Source organism: Jaculus jaculus, chromosome X, assembly GCF_020740685.1.
Source record: "Jaculus jaculus isolate mJacJac1 chromosome X, mJacJac1.mat.Y.cur, whole genome shotgun sequence".
NCBI classification, from domain to species: domain Eukaryota; kingdom Metazoa; phylum Chordata; class Mammalia; order Rodentia; family Dipodidae; genus Jaculus; species Jaculus jaculus.
The window spans coordinates 13,985,573-13,994,665 of NC_059125.1; the positions used below are offsets into that span (position 1 = coordinate 13,985,573).

The 9,093-nt window shown below is 38.9% G+C and overlaps 1 non-coding gene across 1 annotated transcript; it reads left to right on the top strand.

The window, feature by feature from the left end:
- The first annotated feature begins 3,521 nt into the window (after positions 1 to 3,521).
- On the top strand, positions 3,522 to 3,627 carry LOC123456841. The gene has a single exon (XR_006634718.1). It is a non-coding gene; the product is annotated as a U6 spliceosomal RNA (small nuclear RNA).
- Positions 3,628 to 9,093: the final 5,466 nt, after the last annotated feature.

The window sequence follows — 9,093 nt, forward strand, 5'->3', positions numbered from 1 at the left end:
CATATGCCAAAAAACAGTGAAGAGTAATGTAAGCTATGGATGATAATGTTGATAATGAATGTGTCAGTGCAAGTTTATTGACTGTAATGAATGAATCACCCTAATGGGAACGTTGATATGGAGGGTGAGTCGGGTAGGATGAAAGAATATATGGGAACACTCTGTCCTTCATGGTTTTGCTATGAGCCTAAGATTGTGAGACATTTTCACAGCCCTGTTCATTACTTCTCTATTCACAATAGCAAGGAAATGAAATGAGCCTAGATGCCCACTAACTGATGTATGGATAGTACATATATAGTCAAAGTACATATATACACCATGGAGTTTTATTCAGTTATAAGATGAAATTTGCAGGAAAATAGATGGGTTTTGAATTTACATGATTTACCTCTCAGAAAGACAAATACTTCATATTTTCTTTCATATGAAAATCCTAGCTTCTAATTTTTATATATGTGCATTTATGTGGGAGTAAGTGTGGGTATAAGGCATGAAATTGAAAATAGGATCATGAGAGGAGAAAAAGAGGCCTTAAGGAAGGGTACTGGAGAAGATAATAGAATAATGTGACCTAAAAGTAGGAAGAGTTACTACACGGGGCAGAAAGGCACAAGTAGCAATGCAGGGAGATAAAGGTAAGGGGGACAGGAGATAACAGTCAACAAAAGAATGAAAAATTACAGAATGAAACTTGTTATTTCATACACTAATTAAAAACAAACAGGGTTGGAGAGATGGCTTAGCTGTTGAGGCATTTGCCTGCAAAACCAGAGGATACCCATTCAACTCTCCAGGACCCACTTAAGCCAGATGCACAAGGGGGCACATGCATCTCGAGTTTGTTTTCAGTGGTTGGAGGCCCTGGCATGCCCATTCTCCCTCTCTCTCTCTCTCCTTCCTTCTTTCTCTGAAATAAATAAATAAAATTTTTTTTTTCAAAAAAACAAGCAAATATAATAATTTCAATTGTAAATAAAAACAAAACTAAATATTTTGAAAGAAAAATGTATGATCCCTTCACTTGTTTGTTTGTTTGTCTGTCTGAGTCAGGGTTCTCACTTTAGCCCAGGCTGACCAGGAACTCACTCTGTATCCCAGGGAGGGGCTCAAACTCACAGTGATACACCTACCTCAGTTTCCCCAATACTGAGATTGCAGGCTTGTGTGCCACCATACCCAGTTTCATGCACATTTTTGAAAGAGTTTAGAATTCAGAGTGATTTGCCTGCTGACTCAGAAGAAGTCCCTTGCTGTGTTGTGAGAAGATCAAGAGTCAAGGAACTACAGAGTCATAAGAGGCAAGAGCAAATCTCAGTTGACAGCCTATAACAAAGCATTCCCTTTTGGCCAAGCAACTGCAAAGGAACTAGGAATTCTGGGAACAATCACATCACATCCATCTTCATTATATGCACTCAGCCTGGCTGACATGGGCTTTAGGAGTATGTGCCACATTGAAAACAGACCTCAGTTAAGCCACACATGGATTCCTGTCCCACATGAATGGTATGTGTTTTAAGCTACTATATCATAGGCAATTTATTATATAGAAAATGAAAACTAACACATCTTTAATGTTGGGACATAAAACTCAGTGGGTGGCAACACACGGAAACTAATGCCTTATTTAATAAACATTAACAAACTTCTTTCTTCCTCCTAGAAGACCTTAAAGACATAGATGTGGTTTATACCCTATATAAAACAATTCTCAATAGCTTCAAGCAAATGATTCCTTTATATTTAATCCTTCACTATCAGGAATATTTTTATCAGCACAAATATTAGTACTGGTTTTTCATTTTAAAATCATTTATGGGGGTGTGATTGACATATAAAAACTATATATATATATATTTAATGCATACATTACAACTTGAAGAATTTGTATACATCCATGGGATCATTACTGTAATCTGTGCCACAAATACAAGCATGGGTTTTGATAATACTTCTTTGGCCTATGAAAAGCCATAGTTTTATTTCAAAATATTTCATTTGGTGGTGGGGAGATAGCAGCACAACCATGAGGACCTGAGTTTTGGATCCCCAGAAGTCACATAAATGCCATGTGGGTATGTTACCGATCTACAACACCAGCACTTGGGAGGAGGGGATAGAGGATCCTTGGGGCAAGCTGGCTAAGTAGATGAGATGAATCAGTGAGCTTTGGGTTTGAGTGGGAGACTCTGCTTCAGTAAATAAGGTGGAGAGTGATCAAGGGAGACATGAATATTAACTTTTGGCCTCCACACACTCTTGCAAACACATGCACACCCTCACACATGTTACACACACACGCACCCCCACATTAGCATACTTATAACATGCGTTAAACAAATATTTCCTCCAATAGAATTACATGCACTTTGAAATCCAGTTTGGAGCTGGGCATAGTGGTACACTTGGAGACATAAGCAGAGGAATGTCTATAAGTATCACTATGCAGCTTAAGAAAAATAGTGATGGTAAATAAAGTTCCTGAGAAGCACCTGAACCTACAAGGCTGGTTTAGATGGTTAGACCTTCTGTGATTGTGGAGAGATGGAATGTTACAGATTAAAAGCCAAATAATCTTGGGTTATCTTTAGTCCACTTAAGAGCCATCTATTGTCTACCTCTGGGTTTGTCCTAACATCCATATGACTATCAAATGACCAGGTGACACCTTTTCCAAATGTGCTAATAGATCACTAATTTCCACCAACCCAAAGTCTAAGGATGTCATCAGATAGCATCTGAGGCCTATAATAGAGATTGCTCCACTTTTATTTAATCCACCTGATGTTTCCACCACTGTATTTGAAAAGTGTCCTGATTTATGACTGGCTTTGTTCTGTAAGTACAAAAGCTTCATGAACATTGGAACATGGAATTTAGGGTAACCTAAATCTGTGTTCCCAGGATGTGGTAACTTATATTTTGCTTCAGAATAAACTATATATTATTCTCTTTAAGGTGAGAGCTATATGTTTTGCATTGAGCTTTAGGGAAGAATGGGCTATAAATACAGTGAGACAGTGACTCAAATGTCTAATTTATATGAAGTATGGACTGAAGTATTCATTTGGAATTTTTACATCAAAATCATCTTCCTTATTGTTGCTTATCTTTACATTTATATCTACTAAATTTGTTTTCCAGAAAGCAAAATCCAAGAAGCAAGGGTTGACTTTCATGAGCACTTTTTGCTGATGGTTCTATCATACTCCAAATCACAGGAAGGAATGACTTCTGGCTGATTCTAACCTTCTTTCTCAGGTTGCTCATACACATCAGGTGATCACATCAAACATCTATGTAGATAAGGGAATTATAGTTTTTCACAATTCAAGATTTAAGGAGTGTCTCTTACAACAGATAAAGAATCCATTTAAGCGATATAAGAACAAATTGAGTAAACTTTGAAAACCTAAAAGGAAGAGAACATTTAAAAAGCCTCAATTAGAAAGCATTTAATCCTTTTGATATGCATTTGTAGAGTAGCAGAGAACTCTAGATTAAAATTATTCAGTTTTGTGCTTGCTTTGGCAGCACATACACTAAAATTGGAATGATACAGAGAAGATTAGCAAGGCCCCTGTGCAAGGATGACATTCAACTCATGAAGCGTGCCATATTAAAAAAAAAAAAAAAAAAAAAAAACAAAAAAAAAAAAAAACAACTCAGTTTTTCTAGAGTTAAAGGCTCAGAAAATGGAGGTCAGTAAAATGCAGAATTTCAAGAAGTCACAATTTTGTCCATTAATAGTTAAATAAGTGACCTTGTGAAGTAGCAAATGGAGAGCTACTAGAAATGACTGTGCAGATGTTGGAAGATCACTAGTTTTGAAAGCTGTAGAGCAAAGCCCTGCACTTCAGGGTAGAGTGAAGCCAATAGTCAGCAGAAGTCTCCATTTCAATTCTAAGAGGTTTGATCATCAAAAAATAAACATGAGAAGTTAAATAAAATCCTATATTATAAACTTACATTAGAATATAATTTATGGCATTATGCACACATATATGTATGTATATATGTGTAACATACATATATGTGACATACATATGATATATATTTCTGTTACATTCCAAGTTGCAGAAAAAAAATGGTTTGTGGGTGATTTTAGTCTTCCTAACATAGGCTATAGAGCAGAAGAGGATAGATATAGATAGATGAGATAGAGATAGAGATAGAGATAGAGATAGAGATAGAGATAGAGATAGAGATAGAGATAGAGATAGAGATAGAGATAGAGATAGAGATAGAGATAGAGGAGATAGACATCACTCTTTCTGTACTACAAGGAAAATGCCTTTTCCTCCTTAGGTATCATGCAATTTTTGATGGTGATGGGGAATGGATCATCCAAATGCACTTAGAGGTATTTGAGGCCCTATTGCTAACACTTTATTCATGAAAGGCTAATTAAGGGAAGAAGAAGAATCATTAGAATCAGAGGATTTAAAATAATGGTATACGTATAACTTTAGCAAACATAACTTTCTGCACAAGCACATTGTACAGCAATGTGAGGGAATGTGATCTTACTTTCACAGAACCATTCATCTCTTCTTCAGAGATTTTTCACATTTTCAGGCTTCTTATTGTAAATTCTATATTTGTGGGACCATAGATTTTATGTGTGTATGGATGTGGTGTGCTTTCATGCATATATGTGTGTTTGTATGTGTGTGGTGTGTATGCCTGTGTGTGCATGTTCATATAGAGATGAGAAGTGAATATCAGGTGTCTTCCTCAATCATTCATCCACCTTATTTTCTTTAGACATGGTCTGTCACTGAACTTAGAGCTCACTGATTTGCAAGTCCTTGAAATATCCGTGTTTCCAACTCCCCAGCTCTACGATTATAGGTGGGAACCAACATGCTTGGCATTGTATATGGGTGTTGGGGATCTAAACCCGGGTCTTCATGCCTGCCTGCTTGCTTGCTTGCCTGCCTGCCTGCCTGCCTGCCTGCCTGCCTGCTTTCTTTCTTTCTCTCTTTCTTTCTTTCTTTCTTTCTTTCTTTCTTTCTTTCTTTCTTTCTTTCTTTCTTTCTTTCTTTCTTTCTTTCCTTCTTTCTTTCCTTCCTTCCTTCCTTCCTCCTTTCTCTCTCTCTCTCTCTCTCTCTCTCTCTCTCTCTCTCTCTCTTTCTCTTTCTTTCCTGAGGATAAGACCTGAAGCATTTTAAGCAAGTGTTGTACCACCCAGCCTTTTCCCAGCCCCATAAGTCCATATGTAGAGTCATGGGAGGAGATGACACACTGTCCAGGGAGAGAAAGTGCAAAGATTCATGATAAAGAGTTGAGGAATTCCAACAGTTTTTAGGTTTAGTAGTAGATAGCAAGAAAGGAGGAAACACAGAGCAGTTGGAAGAAAAGGATGAAAATTACAGACTCTCAGGTTTGCAGAAATAAGAAAGAAAATTGGGGGAGTACAAAGGATGGTCAAATATGACAAAATTTACTGGATACCATCAGTAGACATTCCAAAGATGATTTCACTCCCAACTGAGGAGATGAGTAGTGCTGGATGACCAGGACCTAGGTGAGCTCCCCCTTAAACCACATTGCCCCCGTTTGCCAGGACTAGGTAGCCACATTGCTCAAGGTAAACTCTCTCCCCTGCCTTGCCACTGCCATAATTAGGGACACTGGAGCTGATTTCATTCCCACCTCAGACATCAAGTGGCACTGTGTGACCATGGTTCAGGTGAGGTTTTCATTTCAACCCACAAGGGGTGTCTAGTCCCCCCATTTGTCAGGACTAGTTATTAGCCACATATACATAGTAACCCCTACCCATAGTCTCTGGTACCATCAGTAGGGCCTCCACAGGTGATCTCACTCCCTCTTGGGCAATGAGTACCACTGGGTGACCAGGGCCTAACTGAACTTTTCCTTTCCAACATGCAGGTATATAGCTGCCCCCCCCCCACTTGCTAGAACTAGGTATCAGTCACACTAAGCATGGTAACCCCTTCTCCAACCTCCAATGCCACCACCAGTAAAGACTCAAAAACAGTTTTCACTCCAAAACCACTGCCAGGGAACAGGAAAGCTTCTCTCTACTGCCCTGCATGTATAACCATTCAAACACTGGCCTGAATTGCTTGTGTCTCCCTGAGTAAGGAATCCCTAGATAATCACACTTCACAGTTTGGGCATTGAGTACTCCAGGCTTCCCAGGGTGTAGTTCAGACATGCCTGGGGGTTATACACATAAAGAGGAATGCACTCATATTCAAGTGCCCCAAGCTCTTACTTGCTTATAGAATGACATCACAAACCAACCTTCAAGGCTGACCAGGTCTCTCAACACAGGCTGCACAAGAGCTGCTATTACTGCGTTCTTAGCAAGACAAGAGGACTATCTTGAGATGAGAAAATCCCAACAGAAAACAAGTAACACAAGACATCAATATCCCCATCAAGAATACTTTGTCACATAGTGCTGTAATCCTCCACTGAAAACAGCCCAGATGCCCATCAATAGATGAATGGATAATGAAGATATGGTACATATACATGGTCAAAATTCTACTCAGTGTCAAGGAAAAAATGAAATAATGAAATTTGCAAAAAAAAAAAATGAAGCTGGGTGTGGTGGCGCACTCTTTTAATCCCAGCACTCAGGAGGCAAAGGTAGGAGGAGCGCGGTAAGTTCAAGGCCACTCTAAAACTACTTAGTGCATTCCAGGTTTGCCTGGGCTAGAGTGAGACCATACTTTGAAAAAAGAATGAATAGACTTAGAAAGATCCTACTAAGCAAGATCATACAAGCTCAAAAGACAAATCCACATGTTCTCTCTCATATGTACCTCCTAACCTGGAATAGCTTGTTTGGTTTGAAAGTTGTACTAAGCTTCAGTAGTAATGGTAAAGAAGTAGAATGAGGCAGAGAAAGTAGAAACAGGGATTTGTGAGAAGAAAAGGTACTTAACAGGCAAGTGGAAGGACAGAATACAAGAATTAGAAGTGCCATGGGGAAGATGGAGGTAAGTGAGCATAGGGAGATAATTATACAAAACTAATGAAAACATGGATCAATACTATAGAAAATTTCCCTTTGTTAGCTAATTAAAAGATATAACAACTCTTAAAAACAGGAGGGTGTGGGTATCATCCAGCACAATGCTCTCTAAGGGGTAAAGAAAGCTTAACCCTAAAACCGTAGGCTCTGGGTGATAAATCCCAATGAACTAACTGGATTACCCCCACTCCCGCCACACACACAGACCGTTGTTGTTCCAAGAGGCCCATGACGTCCCCAACATAATGCAGGCTATTACTAAAGCACTTGGTTAACAACCAGAGCTAAATGGGAAGACCCTATTGCTGAAGATACCACAGGATGTTATTAATAAGATCACACTGGGAAATGGGAACTGGGAAGGAAGCCAGATCCCTGCTGGCTAGCCATCATACTATTATGCAAACTGTGGGAGTGGAGATAATGGTCACCAACAGTGTGAATAAGCTGGGAATCCAGCAAACTAGGAGATTAACCAGCTGGACATGATATACCCACCTGTGCAATAATGGCACCCAGCCTATGGTGGTAATCAACTGCTCCCTTATTAAATATGAGGCCTAGTTAGTGGGTGGGAATTCATACTTGGCACTGAGAATTAAGTCAGAATCCTGTAGATAGGAAGGTCATAAACCATAGAGAGAAGCTCCCACTGTTCTTTGGCTTAAGGTATGCCCAGAAAAAGTGTTTGAAAGCACTGTATTCACCACCCCCCCCTTTGATTAATGCTAATCTTAATCTTGGTTAGATAGTTCATTTTTTTCCACAGATGTCAGTGAACCAAGATCCATAAATATAACAAGAAAAGAGAGCTGTATGTGTAGCATGAGACAAGTCATCTCTAGCACATCTACCAGGGCCCTGGAGACATTGCAGAGAAAGTGGTGGTTTAAATTCAAGTTGCTCTCACTAAAAACATGACCACAGCCTCCAGGGAGATAGTGGTAGCCACTGAGGAGACTGAAAACTCATTGTAGTACACATTCAGAGGATGCAGAGAGTTCAATGCTAAAGGAAACTTATGCCCACCATGGCTCAGGTAATATTGCCGAAGAGGGGCAAAAAGATTTTAAGAGTTTCAGAGTGAGAATGTATATGCAGTGACCCCCCCACACACACTGAGACTGTCTGGTACATTCATGATCCCATAGTGAATACCAACAAGCCCCACTGAGGAAAGCCCTCAGTAGCATTGGGGAGAGATAGAGGGGACACAAGAGTATAACCCATATGGAATATGTTTACACTATAAAGTTCATAATAATAAAAATAATTATTGAAACATTGATGAAATGTAGAACAAAATGAAAATAGTAACACTTTTGGTTTTAAAATTAAAATATGAAAAAATTCAAACAATACATCAGAAGGGGGCAAGGTAAATTCATTGTGGTATAACTATGCAATGATACTGTGAACAATTAAAATTAATGAAAAACAGAGACACTTATCCATGCATGGTGGCTCAAGCCTCTAATGGCATCATTTGGGAAGCTGAGGCAGGGACATCATCATAGATTCAAGGCAAGCCTGTAGCAAGACCCTGTCTTTGCAAAATAAGAACAAAATCAAATTAAAAAGAGTACACTTCCACTAACATGGAAACATCTTATAACTACAATATTGAGCTTATACCCAGGGTATATAGTTCAGAAGATCCTTTGCTCTAGGTCCTGAGTTCTATCCTCAGTATTGCTAACATAAAACACAGTGAGTTTAAAATGCAATTGCTGCAAAGGCAAAGTTAATTCAAAAGCTAAAATCTTTAAAACTAAGTATGTACTGACAATAAGTCCATTAGGATATGTGAACAATATAAAATCAAAATAAGAATTATTTGAAAATTCACACATATGGAAGAGTGGGATATTGTGATCAAAGGAAAGGATACATCAGTGGTCACCTTCTCTATAGCACATCATTCCCTTAGAAAGCACTCGAGAGGCAAAGGTAGGGGGATCACTGTGAGTTTGAGGCCACCCTGAGAATACAGAGTGAATTCCAGGTCAGCCTGGACTAGAGTGAAACCTTAACTTGCAAAAAGAAAAAAAAAAGAAAGAAAGAAAGAAAGAAAG